This window comes from Suncus etruscus, chromosome 13, assembly GCF_024139225.1.
Source record: "Suncus etruscus isolate mSunEtr1 chromosome 13, mSunEtr1.pri.cur, whole genome shotgun sequence".
Taxonomy (NCBI): Eukaryota; Metazoa; Chordata; class Mammalia; order Eulipotyphla; family Soricidae; genus Suncus; species Suncus etruscus.
In genome coordinates, this window is record NC_064860.1 from 98,744,890 (window position 1) to 98,761,437 (window position 16,548).

Genomic DNA, 16,548 nt, shown 5'->3' on the forward strand with positions numbered 1-16,548 from the left:
CAGGCCAGACCTTCCCCGGGCAGGTAGCAGCTACCTTGGCCATGACAGGATGGACAGACCTCAAAGGCACCAGGAGATCAGCTGCAGGGGTTGGTCGGGAACCTGCTCCTCAAACCAGCCGCCTTGGGGGCTTCCCAGGTTCTTGCAAGACCCTTTCCTGGGCCCTGCCCCCAGAACATGAGCCCTCCAGTGGCTCATCCTCAGGGATTCTGAAGCCCCTGCCCTCCTGCCCAGGTGACAACTCAGGGCAGGGCTGGACCGTGCTTGGCCCCAGCCCTGTAGCAGGTGATCATGGTGGGCGGGACGAGGATGCACAGAGCTGGCCTCGCAGTGTGGGCTGCAGTGCTTGGAGCTGCTGAACTTACCACCCAGCCTGGGTGAGCAGGGTTGAGAGTGCAGGGTCTGTGGGCTTGGGGTTTCCAGGAGCGGGAAACAGGCCGGCCTTCCTGAGACTCCAGGAGCGCCCTGTAACTGGGTACCCCAGAGGCTCCAGCACAGCAGCTCCCCAGGATGGTGACCTCTGGGCTGCAGGGCGAGGCCCACAGTCCTGGTGCCAAAGGGGCACCACCTCTCCCACACCCTGCACACCTCTGATTCGCCTCCTGCAAACCCAACCTTTGACATCATCCCATAGAAGCCATGCCTCTCCTGGTGCAGGTGGTACAGGCCACTTGGCTCATGTGGGCTGCTCTGTAGCCTGGAAGCTTCCAGAATGATCTGGAAGTGGCCCCAGCCTCCTTAACTGGGAGGCTCCCAAGCAATGTTAAGGGTTCCCCTGGGGTAGGAGGGTGCTCATTGCAGTACTTGGCTCTGAGCACGAGTGGCCCTTGGGTGCTGGGGCAGGCGCATGTCCACAGCGTCTGCTTCCGGCCAGCCCCCCTCTGAGCACTCCCAGGTGCTCCGGCTGTTCCTGTAGGAGCAACGTGCCTTCCGCCTCCCTCCGCCTCATCCTGGCTCAGGGCAGGGTTACCAGGGGCTCAGCCTGTGGGCCTGAGGGCGGGTCCTTGACCCCAACTCCTGGTCCGAATTGGGACACTGATCTGGAGACCAGAACCTGCCTGTCACACAGACCTGGGGCGACTGCTTGACCTGGAGTGCCCTGTAGACAGAATTCGGTTCTCATGGGAAGATGCAGGGGCTGGAGGCCCAGGAGGGTGTTCGCAGGGTTTGGGACCCCTGTGGGAACTGGCCAGATGCAAGAGTGCCCTGTGAGTCGAACTTGAGGACTCAGGGTTTGGGGACCACTTGCTCTCCCGCCAGACACTTTGCCCACACTGTTCCACCTGGACCTCATGTCCCTGAACCCTCCGTCACAGTCAAGAACCGCCTCTAAACTGACTCATGTTTTCTGCTCCCCCACCTCTGCCATCAGATTAGCTCTTTGAGGTGAGACCACAGACCAGTTGCCTGTCCCCTGCCCCGCCCATGGCCATGGCCCAGGCCATTTGTACCATTGTATAACTAAATAAATACCATATGTGAAGACATAACCTTGGTTTTTATTTTGAGACAATTTTTAGGTTTGCTCTGGGGTCTCTGCTGCCTGTACTGTATTGATACGTTTTATAGGTGCCTTTTGAAAAAGAGAAAAAGAAATCTGGAAAGAAAAAGGGCCCTTTGTCCAGCAGGGGGTGCTGTCCCCCCCCCCCCCACACACACACTCTGGTGGTTGGTGTCTGAACACTCTCCTTGTCCTGAGCTGTGGGTGCTCCCACTTGCATGCTGGGCTGTCTCTACCTTTGGAGAAGCTTGTGCTCTCGTGTCCTCTCTCCCTCTTATCCTCTCTCTCCCCTTCCTCAGCACCTCTGCAAAGCCTGTTTCCCCTTCACTGCTTTCCCCCTGAAGTCCTTTTCTGTGAGGGAAGGTGTCGGACCTGAAGGCCTGGGCAGGTTTAGACCCAAGTCGGCTTCCTGCCGGACAGGGCTTGGACCTGGATCTCCAGCCACTATCTGGGTGGCTGACGCAGGAGAAAGGAAGGAGCATGTTCCCTTCTCCGGGCTGCCACCTCCCCCCTCCCCATTTCACATAAGTCACCCAGGGTCCCCATCAGCATCAGAAGGATGAGAAGGTGGACCCTAAAAGTTCCAGGCTCTTCCCCATGACAGTGGACTCCTCTATTTCAGAAAAATAAAGTCCATGAAATCAGCTTTGCAAAGCCAAGTGGTGGGGGGGTGCGCACGCGTGTACATGGGTGTGTGCATGTGATGCTTTCCTTTATGGGGTGCCCTTGGCTGCCCCTCTGGAGAAGCTTGTTTTCTCTGGGTTGTTGCCCTGTCTACGCCGCCCACTGAAGCGTGTAGCTGGGTGGGCCTCCCGCCAGCCGGCCTGACCCTGAGCATTTCTTAAGGCCTCGCCAGCCCATCCAGCCCTCGTCTCCTCTCTGAGAAGCTCAGACCTGGCCCAGCAGATCTGGGAGTCCCACGGCCACTGGGCGCCCGCTTTCCTCTCGCCGTGCTGTGGGTGTCCCTGTCTGGCCCGAGGCCAGACGCCTTGGCCGGCTGGAAAATAAACCTGCATCTTTCCTATCCTGAGAGTAGTGAGCTTCAGGCTGCCAGAAAGTCGGAGAAAACTCCGAGCCCGATAACCCTGCTGGCTCAGTCGGCTGCTCCGAATAGTTTCCTATTTCCCCATCCCGCTGGCCCTCGGCCCAGCCAGCCCCTGAGCCACTGTGTGGCCAGCTGCCAGGGGCTCCCTGGGCTAGAACTGGGGAGGTTGGGGCCTGAGGGGGGGTCCTTGTTCAAGCCCAGGAAGGGGCCAGGGGTACTGGAAGCCCCCCACAGCTGGGGACCCCGGGAGGCTCTGGGCCTCGGTCTTCCACTGTGTGGAAATGACTCCCTGGGTTGGCGTTTCCTCGAGGCTCCTAAAAATGGAATTTCTGGTCAAGGGTGAACAGGACTGACTTCACCAGGCTTCCTGGGGCAGACTGGCTCACCTCTTCCCCAGGCCAGCAGCTCTTCCCTCCTGGGGGGAGGGTACTCACTTCCTCTCCAGGGTTCCCACCTCCTCCCACCTGCTTGCAGATGCCTCTGAACGGGCCCCATTTCACCCACCCTGTGTGGGTGCAGCTCCCAGTTCAGGTTCCTTGCGGCAGCAGCACAGCTGTGGGGTGCAGGATGCCCGAGCATGGGACCAGCCATGACAAGTGGATGCCCACAGAAGGCAGCACTGGGCAGAGGCAGTGCCTGAACAGGGGTCTCACGGCGGCAGTGCGGGCCAGCCCCAGGCCTACAGCCCCCTCCCTGGTCTGAGTTGCTGAGAATGGGAAGTGGACCCTGTTCGGCATCACTGAGATCAGGGCCACATGCGCCTGGAGACCTTGGGCCTGGCCCTCAGTGGAGGTCACACACAGTCGCCTCTCCTAGCTGGATCCTCTCCAGGGGACAGGCTTCGGACAGGCTGGTACTTGCTCTGCCCAAGAGAGGGTCCCTAGCTAGCAGCCCCAGGGGCTCCTCTCCCTCTTCATTAGGGTTGTTAGTCCTGTGATGACCCTTCCCTAGTAACCAAGGGGTGTAGGGCAGGGAGCCCAGAGGCAAGCACTGGAGGGTGATGGTGGACCCTTTTGTGGAAGAGATGGGGTTGCAGTGGGGCTGGGGGGCCTGGTGGGTGGGGCCTAGAGCAGAACCAACAGCAGGTGGGTGGGGCCAAGGGCAGGGCCAACAGCCTGTGGTTGGAGTCTGAGGTGGAGGGAGCTGGCATGGGGTGGAGTCAAGAGTCTTGGATAAGGCCTTGTGGGCGGGGCCAGCTGAAGGTGAGTGGAGCCAGGTGCTGGTGGGCAGGGCTTGTCCTCAAAATGTGTCCTGGTGGGCAGGGGCAGTGCCTGACCCACTGGACTGGTCCACGCCTTGGAGAGGGGCTGCGGTTGTGGCTGGGACAGACACTGGGACTGGCACTGCCCCAGGGACCACAGAACAGACACACTGGGGAAGGGCCAGAAGGAAGGACCGGGACAGGCACAGCCCAGCCTGCCCTGCTTTGAAGTGGGACAGAAGAGACACCCGGCAGAGTCAGCTTTGGTCCGGAAGCCATGGCCCACTTCAGCACAAGGCTGGGCCTGGTGTTCCGGCTGCCTGGGCATGTCCATAGCTGTCTAGTAGTGACTAGTAGAGCGGTGACTAGTCCCAGTGCCAGGGAAGGGGTGGTTAGGCTGGGCATAGACTTTCGTCCTGGGTGTAGACGTGGGTCCTCCCTCTGGCCTGAGTCTACACCTGCCAGGCCTGGGCCCGGGACCACGGGGCCAGTGGGCGCCGTCTTATCTGCAGTTTCCCTTGCTCAGTGCCGGCTGGAGCTCCCGGCCAAGCCTGTCTCCGGTTCCCAGACATTCTTTGCCCCCGCGGCTGGCATCCTGCAGGGGCGCTGGGAACTGTCTCTTTCCCACGCCCGTCGGGGCTGTGCTCTGCCTGTGGCCGCCCACATGGCTCGGACAGACAGTGAGGCAGAGCCGGCCCAGAGTGGATGGGACCCTTTCGGGGCTACCCAGAGTCTACTGTGGGCCAGAGGCTGGAGGCTGCCCAGCACCCATCGCAGCTGGCCAGGCCTCGGGAAGTGGAGGTCAGGCCAGAGAGGCCGTGAGCGAGCGCGTGGCAGTGGCTAGGGCTGAAGTCCCAGCGTCCGAACACCAAGCACCAGTTCTGATGGCCTGAGACAAGGGACAAGAACATGAGGGCTGAGCTATTGTGGGGAGAGAGAAGGGCTCGATGCAGGGTCAGATCACAGAGACCCGGGGTGAAGCCCCAAGCTACACCTTGGTAGGGGGGTGTCTCTGAGCTCTTTATGGTCTCTGAGCCCGACCTGGTGTGATCCTGAGCTCCCCAGGAGCCAGGAGCATTACTGGAAAACTGCTAGGTGTGGCCTCAGCCAAAAAATAAATAACAATAACCCAAAACTCTGGTGTTGGAGTGATAGCACAGCAGGGAGGGCATTTCCTTGCATGTGGCCAACCTGGGTTCAATCTTGGCATCCCATAGGGTCCCCTGAGTCTGCCAGGAGTAATCCCTGAGCACCATTGTGTGTGCACCAAAAACATAAACAAAAAACAGAGGCTCCTGCCAGTTCCCCAAACCCCGCTCACCTCCTTATTCCCAGCCAGAGCGAGTCTTCAGCCCCAGGTCTGAGGAATGATGGGGGCTCCCTTCTCCCATCAGACTTGGTGCGTGTGTCTGGGAGACATGTGTGGCTGGTCCCCCGGGTGTTAGACCTGGGGGGGGGGGAAGGGCTGAGTTAGGATGGGGTGGGGGGCTGGGAGGCCCATGGCGAGATGGACCTCATGGGATGGGGGCACACTTAGCTGAATCTGGCGCTACAAAGGGTCTGCCAGGGGACACAGGGGTTGCCTGTGACACCCCCCCCCCCGGGCTGGCCTCACGTCCAGAATGGTTTGGCAGGGACAGTTATCTCGGGCTTGTCGGTGGCGCCTTATTTTTAGCTCCAGGAATGTGACGCTTGAGGGGTTGAGCAGCGTGTCTGAGCCGCTCACCACGTGGTCCTCGGCACGAGCAACCCAGGGAGAGGTGGCAGTGAAGGGGCGCCAGAGTGGCACCGAGTTTGGGGCTGTGTGCACAGAGCGTCTCCCGTGGCACTGCCCAACCCGTTGCCCCTTCCCTCTCAGCACCAGGCAGAACCCAGCAAGTGAGATCACTTCCTGGGAAGAATGTGTCTTGGGGACACTGGCACGTCTCAGAACTCAGGTCCCTGGTCTTCAGTTGACCCGTGGCCCAGCCCAGGTCACACGCACGGCACAGAGAATGCCAGGTTTCTAGAAGCTTCTTGGGAGGTGGCAGGGCTGCCCACTGCCCCATGTCACTCTGCACTGGGAACAGTCAAGGGGGCCCACAAGGGTGTGGGGACCTCAGACCATGGAGTCGGGGGCAGCTGGGGTCCATGTTTGTGCTGTCAGCAAACAGCCCATCGGCAGTGACAGCGGCCAGGACTGGGGTGCTGCTGACTGACATGTTCCACGTGTCGGAGGGGAAAGGGCTGCCCTGAAAGGCCCCATCCTGGGCCCTGGGTTCCATGTCCACCACAGTCCAGGGGAGGGGAAGGACTGAGGCCAGAGCCCCCTGCGTGGTTAGGACCCCAGAAGTTCCGGGAGGTAGAGGGTTCTGGGAACCATGGTCTCACTTCTTTTTTTCGTTGTTTTGTTTTGGGGTCACACCTGGTGGCACTCGGGGGTTTCTCCTGGCTCTGTGCTCGAGAGGACCATATGGGATGCCGGGATTCAAACCACCATCCTTTCTGGGTCGGCTGCGTTGCAAGGCAAATACCCGACCCCCCTGGTTTCACTTCTGCTCCTCCTGGGGGCAGGTTGTGGGGCCACCCCACAAAACACCCCGAACCTCTGGACCTTCTTGCTGTCTCCCCAGTAGCACAGTAGTGCAGCCGTGGTGGGGAAAGCCGAAGTGGGAATGTGAGGAAGTCTTGGGGCATGTGTGAGCCCCGCGAGGGTGATCTGGGCCCTGGGGGGACCAGTGCAGGAGCCATGTAACCCCCGGAGGTGGGGTCCTGGCATGCTGGGAACATCCCTGTCCCAGACCCTAGGTCTCTGGCTGGGGGAACTCGGAGCGTTGGCGACTAGTGCTGAGGACACTTAGGGGCAGCCTTGAAACCCTCTGCAGCTCCCAGCACTGCTCAGCAGGGCCATGAGGAGGCCCTGGACAGGCGCCTCGTCCCGTGCCGTTGAAGTGCACCAGGAGGGACTGGCCCTCTCCCTGTGCCACCCATGACCTGCAGTGGCCCATGGTGCATTGGGGGTTTTTCAGAGGGAGGATTTTATCTGAGGGAAGTGTGAGGGGCAGCGGGGGAGGGGGGCTCTGGTCTGAGCAGCAGCAGCAGTCACCGATTCCAGCCAATCGATTCTGGCCCTCCCGGGCCTCTCTGTGCCCATGCCAGTCCCCGCGCCTGCGGTCTCTCCCTCCCTCGGGACGGGAAAGGGGTAATTAAAAGCACACAGGCTGCGCGGATTGTTATTTTAAGGCTCTACACATGTTTATTTTGAGCCAAGGTTTCCGTCTGAATGCACGTCGTCGTCGGGCTGAGTGACTGTCACTGTCTCTGGACCGTCGCTGACGGGTTCTCACCACTAGCAAAGTACCTTCAAAGGCGTCAGTCAGCATTCTGCTCCAGGCCAGCCCTAGCAGCCCAGCCTGAAAAGCTGAAGAGCCTCATTCCTGCGGCTCCTCGGAGGCCTCCTGGACTCTGAAACCCAGGGGACAGAACAGGAGCCGAGGGCAGGCCAGGTAGGGTATGGTGGGGCAGTCTTCCTGTGACTCTTGTCCCCATTTTATCTTTTTTTGGAGGAGGATTTGGGTTACACCCTGTGGCGCTCAGGGTTTCCTCCTGGCTCTGCACTCAGAAATCACCCCTAGCAGGCTCAAGGAACGTTTTGGGATGCTGGAAATCAAACTGAGGTCTGTCTGGGGTTGGCCGTGTGCAAGGCAAATGCCCTACCACTTTGCTATTGCTCCGGCCCCTGCTCCCACTTTCTCACTCTCAGCCCCACTGAGGGGAGAAGGCAGGGTCCCACAACTAGCCTGGTACCCGCATTGGCTCTGGGCTGGGTAAATCTGGACCACCCATTTCCCCCATTTGCAGAAATGTCTGTCTGTGCCCAGTGAGTACAAAGGGCAGTGAACTAACACAGTGGAGGAGTCAGAGGAGATTGTTATGTCGGGGGGCCAGGGGACACTCCCAGTGACCAGCCAACAGGTGAGGCAGTGCAGCCTGAGACTGTGGGTTCAGCAGGGCCGCATGAGGCCGGGTGTCCAGTGCTGCAGTGCTGAGGGCCCGCTGAGCCTGAGTGAAGACAGACAGACAGACAGACACACACACACCCAGCACACACATGTGAATCCAGCACCCTGAGGTCTGGCGTCTCCCAGCTCCCATGCCTGTCACTTCACCAGGTGACGTTCTGAGCCATCAACCCTGGACAAGGCCCTGCGTGTGTCCAGGAACATGGACTTAGCCATGACTAGACTCGCACTTTCACATTTATTCACCGTCTCAGCATTTCTGCCCACGCTGGGGTCGTGTGAGGTCAGTGTAGCCCTGCGCTGGTGTGTTCTTAGGAAGGGGAGACCAGAATTCTTTGCAGGGCCCATGACAGGCTCACCTCAGGGACAGCCCTCAGATCTCCCTTAAAGGATGGCAGGGACACGAGGCTCCTGGGAAGGCCCCTTCCATGTTGTTCAGGGCTCAGGACTGTCCACAGGACAGACCAGGGCATCTGCTCCGGCTACCCTACCTGGGAGCCTTGTGCCTACTCGGGACAGACGAATGGAGCTCGGGACAGACAGACAGACAGACAGACAGATAGACAGACACCAAGGCTGCAGCTCCAGCAGTGGAGACCCTCCTGGAGCATCACTGATGGGTTCATCTTCCTGCTTGCCCCTGCTCCATAAATCTCAGCATCTCTAAAATTAAATCCCTGCTGTTAAAAAAGGCCCCAGGCGCTTCAGCGGGGACAGTCTGAGCCCCGCTAATGATAATGGTCCACATTGGTCCGTGCTCAGGAGAGTCCAGGCATCCAGGAGGCAGGGGGAGGGGGGCAGAAGGGTGGCTGCCTGCAGGATGGGCCATCTGTCATCTCGGACGAGGCTTTTGAAAGGCTCCCAGGGCTCTCGGGGGCTCGGTGCAGCCGCACAGGGTGTGGATCAACCACTGGGCAATCTCTCCTGCTGCGTGAGCCCTGGAACCCAGGACCAACTGAGGCTGAGGCCCCCTGCCTGTGGGGGCTGGAACAAAATTAGCTCTATTGCCCAGACATTAGGCTACCCCGGGAGCCTCTGTGGACCCCAAATTCTGCACTGGGGTGAGGTCAGGGATGATCATGGTCAGACTGTGTGGTCTAGACCCAAACAGCAGAGAGTTCTAGACCCAGACAAGGGCGGGTTCTAGACCTAGACATTGGCGGGTGTTCTAGACCCTGACCAGGGAATGTTCTGGGCCAAGATGGTCTGTTCTAGATCAAGAGGAGGTCTGTTCTAGACTGCAGGATCCTGGCGCTGGGGTGCCACCCCTGGTGGTCACTAGACACCACACAGCCCACACCACCTATGAGGTTCTTTGATCCGGATTTTATGCCTCTCCCCCTCCTCTCCATCCTCTCTCCTTTTCTCTCATTTCTCCATTCTCTCTCTCTTTCTCTCTCCTCTCCTCTCCTCTCCTCTCCTCTCCTCTCCTCTCCTCTCCTCTCCTCTCCTCTCCTCTCCTCTCCTCTCCTCTCCTCTCCTCTCCTCCCCTCCCCTCCCCTCCCCTCCCCTCCCCTCCCCTCCCCTCCCCTCCCCTCCCCTCCCCTCCCCTCCCCTCTCCTCTCCCTTTCTCTTTGGGTTTAGGGCCACACCTGGTGGTACTCAGGGCTTACTTGTGGCTCTGCATGCAGGGATCACTCGAAGCGAAGCTCGGGGGACCTTTTGTGGCACTGCACCTAGGTTGGGTGGAGGCACAGGGTCCTAGTTTTTCAGCTCTGGGTTTTAGGTCTCAGTAAAAGGGGCCGAAATGTTAGAAAACCTTAGACCCTGAACTGAGGGCGCAGTCGACACTGGGGCTTTTCCTGGCTGTGCAGATGTCTGGTGAGAAGTTGGGGAGGTGCTGGGGTGGGGGCCAGGTATGAAAGAAGGGCCCTGCACATGGCCCCAGCTTCATCCCTGCCCGGAGCTCCGTGTTTCTGAGTTCCCAGGCCTGTATGAGCTGTGCGAGCAGCTGCGTGAGGGTAAGGGGAGTCAGGAACGGTCCTTCCTGCTCGCGTGGGCACTGAACCTTCCACGACCTCAAGTTTTCCCCTGTAAAGCCGCTGAAGATGGCGGCCCAGAGGCGCCTGCTGGCCACACCGAGGGAGGGTCAGACGTGGCCTCCGAGAGGCGGGAGGGGCCGGTTCCCCGGGCTGGCCCAGCAGCCACATTTCAACATCTTCCCAGCCCCAGTCCGGGAAGCGGAGGCAGCTGCCCTGAAGCCAGCCGAGCGGTGACCCAAGGCCAGGCCGGGCCAGGCCAGGCATTCCTGGGCGAAGGCTATGGCGCGGAAGCCAAAATCTTGGCGGCATTGAGTCCTGGGGGAGAAACACTGGAAGGAAAATTCCACGTCCTGAGCCTCTTCCTTTATGCTGTGGGATTCCAGATTCAAAACGATGCTGGGAAATGGCCCATCAGGTAATTGTGTTTACGAAGGAGCGGGGCTTCCCCAGCACGCCCAGGGGCTGCAAACAGCTCCTGGGAGAGCCGGGGTCCCTGTGGGGACTGGGGGAGCCCTGCCCCTCTACTGCCCCATGAGCCCTTCCCCCATGTGCTGAGCATTAGCCTGTGGAGGTCCCTCCTGGTCCAGGCTTCTTTCACATGATTCTGGCACAAATAAAGCACAGAGCACGATACACAAGAATTTAGCAAAAATAAGTGTGGTCAAGGCGTGGAGTCTGGGAGGAAACTGGTCTGAGACATCAGAAGCCACTCAGGCCACCCTGCCCTGAGCCAGTCGGGATCTGAGTCAGCTTGAGGCTGGGACCTCAGAGAGCAGAGAGCCCGGGCTCACATGGGGGACCCCTCACAGTCTCCCCGGGGACCCCCTCACTGTCCCTCAGGGGACCCCTTCACTGGTTCGTGTTTTGCTGCCTGTTGGGCCCTTCCTCCCTCAATGCTGGGGTTTACTCTGTGGCTAACATGGCCTCTCCCAGTCTGTCCTCATGTGGCCGGGGGGTCCCCAATGCCCCAGTGGGACTGTGAGAAGGAAGCGTTGTACTCTAAGACCAGAATATTGGAGAGACACGGATCTGGAAGCAAACACCGGCACAGGAAATAATCCACACGCACTGAAGGAGGGTAGAACTCAGAGATCAGGAATTCCGACACGCCAGCCTTCTGCTCCTAAGAGCTAGGTAGCTCAGTGGAGGAAAACCAGAAACGCAAAAGAGTTTTTTCCAGAGACCTGGGATTTTTATTAGGAAGAACCAGACCACCCGTTGGGGTAGAGAGCAAGTAGCCTAAACACCAATCCAAGGTGCTACATTCAAAGATGTTTCCTGGGGGCTGGAGCGCTATCACAGCAGTAGGGTCCTTGCTTTGCATGCAACAGATCCAGGACAGACCTAGGTTCGATTCCCGGCATCCCATATGGTCCACTGAGCCTGCCAGCGCAGAACCAGGAGGAATCTCTGAGTTCCCTGAGGAACTGGGTATGGCTCAAAAACAAAAATGAAAAAGCAAAATACAAAAAAAGATGTTTCCTGCCAATGAATAATAAGGCGCATACTGAGTGGGGTGGCACCCGGTTAATCCAACAGGACAGGTCGAGGGTTTGGGGACTGATACTGAAGCCCCGAGCAGACTCTGCAGACCAGCTCAGTGTCCCTTCCGTGCTGGCGGCAGCGCGTGGGGAGCCCTCTTCATGATGTGGGTCCCAGCTTGCATTGTGAGCACAGGGGGAGAAGCTGAGCCTGGGTGGGGACGCAGAGGCGCCTTCCGGCATCGAGGGCAGTGCAGCCAGGCTCCTCAGGGAGTGGAAAAGCCTTTTATCCTAAGGCAGATAAAATCCTGCCTTTGCTGAGAGACGCAAGCGTTGCTGTTTCTGTTTCAGAGCATCAGTGCGGCACCATGACAGAGCGCTGCTCAGTCCCGGCCTGCAGAGCCTCCCTGCCTCTCTCCCGCCTCTGGTCCCAGTTCCTGAGCAAGGATCCTCAAACCCCTGGTGGGTGCAAGGGGTCCTCCCTGACTCGCCTCAGGTGGAAGTCCCGATCAAGGCTCTATAGAACCCCCCATGCAGACCTGAGATCTGGGAACCCAGACCCACATAGGGGAAGCCCTGAGACGCCATCTCAGTCTCAAAGGCCGTGCCAGTCTCGCAGACCGTCTTGGTCTTGCATTCAGGCTCGCAGACCGTCTTAGTTCTCGGACCGTCTCCGCCTCTCTTTCTCACAGTCAGTCTCAGACCATGTCCGTCTCTTAAAGGCCGTCTCCGTCTCATAAGCCCTTTCAGCCTCACAGTCAGTCTCACAGACCTTCTTTGTCTCATAGGCCATTTCAGTCACACAGACAATCTCACAGGCCTGTGTCGGTCTCAGACAGTCTCCGTCTCACAGACCGACCCTGACCCTTACAGGCGATCTCCGTCTCACAGACCATCTCAGCCCCACAATTGGTCTCACAGACTGACTCAGTTTCTAAGAAGTCTTGTCTTGTCTCAGGGGCTAGAGAGACAGCACGGAGGTAGGTAGAGATTTGGTTTTTGGGTCCCACCTGGCAGCGCTCAGGGGTCACTCCTGGCTCTAGGCTCAGAAATCGCTCCTGGCAGGCACGGAGGACCCTATGGGATGCCTGGATTCGAACCACCGTCCTTCTGCATGCAAGGCAAATGCCCTACCTCCATGCCATCTCTCCAGCCCCAAGAAGCGATTTTTGAGCCTAGAGCCAGGAGTAACCCCTGAGTGCTCGCTGCCAGGTGTGACCCAAAAACCAAAAACCAAAGCAAATCAAACCAAACCCAACATCCTATCTCACAGGTCATCTCCGTCTCAGAATCGGTCTCACAGGCTGAATCTCCATCTCCCAGGCTGTCTCAGTTTCTCAAGAAGTTTTGTCTCCCAGGTCGTCTCAGTCTCCCAGACCGTCTCCATCTCTCACATAGCCATCTGAGTCTCCTAGGTCCTCTCAGTCACACAGTCGGTGTCACTCTCACAGGCCATGAGCCTCCTGTGCTGCATAAAGCTAGGGACCTTCAGGATTGTTAGGGAGCAGCCTGGGAGATGCTGAAGGACTGGAGGGTCCCCGAGACCCCGACGGAAGCAGTGTGCTTGGGGCCAGTGTTATGGGGTCCTGAGCTGGACAGTGTCAGAACCTACCCGTCAGATCCCAGTAGGTGCCACGTGACTGTCAAAGGTGCATGTGTGAGCACTGACAGCACCTCTAGGCACCTGGGAGCATTTCTGAGCACCTGAAGAGCACTGGGAGCACTTGGGAGCCTGTGGAATTATGGAATTTGTCTATATCTGCCTTTCTTCATGCATTGTTTCTCAGTGGAGCTTTGAATGTAAAGCCTCGAATAGGGGTGAAAACCGGATGTTCTGCCTTTCAGGTGTGACTCTTTTTTTTTTTTTTTTTTTTTTTTTTTTTGGTTTTTGGGCCACACCCGGGAATGCTCAGGGGTTACTCCTGGCTATGTGCTCAGAAGTTGCTCCTGGCTTGGGGGACCATATGGGACACCGGGGGATCGAACCGCGGTCCGTCCAAGGTTAGCGCAGGCAAGGCAGGCACCTTACCTTTAGCGCCACCGCCCGGCCCCTCAGGTGTGACTCTTTTGCTAAGATAAAAGGCTTGATTGAATAAGAATAAAGGTCTGGGGCCTGGAGAGATAGCACAACGGTGTTTGCCTTGCAAGCACCCGATCCAGGACCAAAGGTGGTTAAGCAGCCGATCCAGGACCAAAGGTGGTTGGTTCGAATCCCGGTGTCCCATAGGGTCCCCCATGCCTGCCAGGAGCTATTTCTGAGCAGACAGCCAGGAGGAACCCCTGACCCCTGAGCAATGCCAGGTGTGGCCCAGAAACCAAAAAAAAAAAAAAAAAAAAAAAAAAGAAGAAAGAAAAGGAATAAAGGTCTTTGCCCTTTCTTTTTCCGGAGCTCCAGGAAGCTGCTTGGATTGTCAGCCTGAGTAGTACATGCATTGCATTTTCTCATGACACGCATGTGTGTGAGAGCTATTATCCAGACCATCCTCTGAACCTAGACCAGCGGCTAACCGGTGTTCCGAGGCGGAACCCGAGGGATGAATGCAATGACGATTAATTATTATTATTGTTTATTCAACAATAATCAATTCAATAATAATTCCGCACCTGGAGCTTCTGTGAGCACTGAGAGCACCATGATCATTTATGAGTACCTCTGAGCATTGTTAACATTTATGAGCACCTAGGGAGCACTGGGAGCATTGTAAATATTTACGAACATCCGGAGCATCAATGAGAACTGGTCGTATTTATGAGCACTTGGAAGCACCGAGAGTGCCTACGAGCACGGGGAGTCTGGTACTGGGGGCATCTGTGCCCTGGGGGTCCATGAGTGGGTGAGCATCAGCATTTGCAGGTCCTGTGGCTCCCTCAGACATTCTCAGCTCTGCTCGCATCCTGCCATGAGGGCGGTGGAAGTGAGCGGGCCCCCTCCCTCCAGCCCGACCCACCCCTTGGAGCACTCTGGCACCAGGACCAGCGGAGACAAGGGAGGAGGTGGCTGGGGCTCACCCACTGTCCGGCAGTCAGGCTGGGCTCGCCCAGCCTTCGCAGCAGTGCCCGCTCCTTCACAGTGTGCCCAGAAACCGTAAGGCAGTCCAGGAAAAAAAAAAAGTGCTTTTTCCAATTTGGGAAATAGTCAAAGCTTTTATATTCCACCAAAAATAGAAATGGAATTCTAGAAAGCAAAAATAGGTGGGTTTAGCCCCGTCTGTGGCTCCGCCGTGGCTGTGCTCAGCTCTCTGGAATGCGCCTGCGTCTCCTCCTGGACCTGGAAAGGGCCCTGACAGGAGGTCTGGAGCACCGGCCAATGAGCCCACGGCAGGCGCCCGAGAGCTACTGAGCAGGGCAAGCCGACACCTTTGCCCCCACTTGAGCCTGGACTGGGGGCTCGCTCGTGGGCGGGAGCTGTGACTCCCAGTGTCCACACGGGGACCCTCAGCGTCCTTAGGGCCTTGGGCAGAGAGACTTGGACAGGGTGACCTGGGCATAGGGGACAGGACATCAGGCTGAGATGCTGCAGGTTGGAAGGGAAGCAGTCGGCGGGCAGATGGCTGGAGTCCAGGCCCGAGATGGGGGTGTACAGATGCGTCCCCAGCACTGGTATGTCAAAACTAGCCTGACTCCCTGGAATTTCTCTTGTAGGCTGAGGGCCACAGACACCGCCCTGCACCCCAATACCCAGCACAGCACGGGCAGACAAGGGGAAACGAAGATCCAGGAGTGGCTCCTACACGAGACACCACGGGGGCCGGAGCAGTGTTGCAGCAGTAGGGCATTTGCCTTGCACGCATTTACCTACGAAGGACTTCGGTTCGATCCCCTGGCGTCCCATATGATCCCCCAAGCCAGGAGTGATTTCTGAGCGCATAGCCAGATGTAAGCCCTGAGTGTCACTGGATGTGGTCCAAAAACAAACAAAGAAAAAGAGACCCATGAAGAGGCAGAACATTCTGGGGTCTTGGAGATGAGCCCATGGGGTGCGGGGCCACATATCGGGGTGGGGGAGGTGGTGGGTGTGGGGAGGCAGATGGAAGCAGCTAGCACAGCCCCAAAATCAACCACAGCTTCAGGGAGACAGGGAAGGACTTTGGTCTGTGCACTCAGGTCCCACACAGAGCTCAGGGCTGACCCCCACGTCCATGCACTGCTCAGGGTTTCAGGGTCTTCTGTGCATGCAAAGGGCATTTCTGGTTCCCTGGGCTGTCCATTCTTCCTTCCTTCCTTCCTTCCTTCCTTCCTTCCTTCCTTCCTTCCTTCCTTCCTTCCTTCCTTCCTTCCTTCCTTCCTTCCTCCCTCCTTCCTCCTTCCTTCCTTCCTTCCTCCTTCCTTCCTTCCTCCTTCCTTCCTTCCTCCCTCCCTCCTTCCTCCTTCCTCCTTCCTTCCTTCCTTCCTTCCTTCCTTCCTTCCTCCCTCCCTCCCTCCCTCCCTCTCTCCTTCCTTCCTTCCTTCCCCCTTCCTTCCTTCCTTTCCCCTTCCTTTGTCCTTCCTTCCTTCCTTCCTTTCCCCTTCCTTTCCCCTTCCTTCCTTCCTTCCTTCCTTCCTTCCTTCCTTCCTTCCTTCCTTCCTTCCTTCCTTCCTTCCTTCCTTCCTTCCCCCTTTCTTCCTTCCTTTCCCCTTCCTTTTTCCTTCCTTCCTTCCTTCCTTTCCCCTTCCTTTTTCCTTCCTTCCTTCCTTCCTTCCTTTCCCCTTCCTTCCTTCCTTCCTTCCTTCCTTCCTTCCTTCCTTCCTTCCTTCCTTCCTTCCTTCCTTCCTTCCTTCCTTCCTTCCTTCCTTCCTTCCTTCCTTCCTTCCTTCCTGTCACACCCAGCAGTGTTCAGTGGTTATTCTCGGCTCTGTGCTCAGGGGATCCTATGGGATGCCAGGGATCGAGCCTGGGTCAGCCGCATGCAAGGCAAACACCCTCCCCGCTGTGCTATCACTCTGGCCCCGTTCTTTAAGTTCTTACTTGTGGCTGTTACTTAGGGGGACAGCGGTGCTGGGCGAACTTGTGTCTCCTATGCCAACTGCGCTCGGCCACCCACTCCATGTCCTGACCTATGCATCAGTTTCTCAGAAGGTGACACACTTAGGCCACCAAATCCCAACTGGGCTCTGTCTTCCTGGTTCTGTCCAGGTCTGTCTTGGGATGCTCTGTGCTCTGTCCTGGGCATGCTCAGAGAATCCCTTCTGCTCTCCGGGTTCTGCCCCAATCCGCCTCTCCTTGCCCAGTAAGTGTAGCAACTCAATGCTACATACGCGCGTATCCAGTGCACGGGGAGACATGGCTGCCTTTTTATGCACACAGCAAACAGGGTGCATGCCCGCCAGAGTACCCATTTTTCGCACCACCAGACCCAG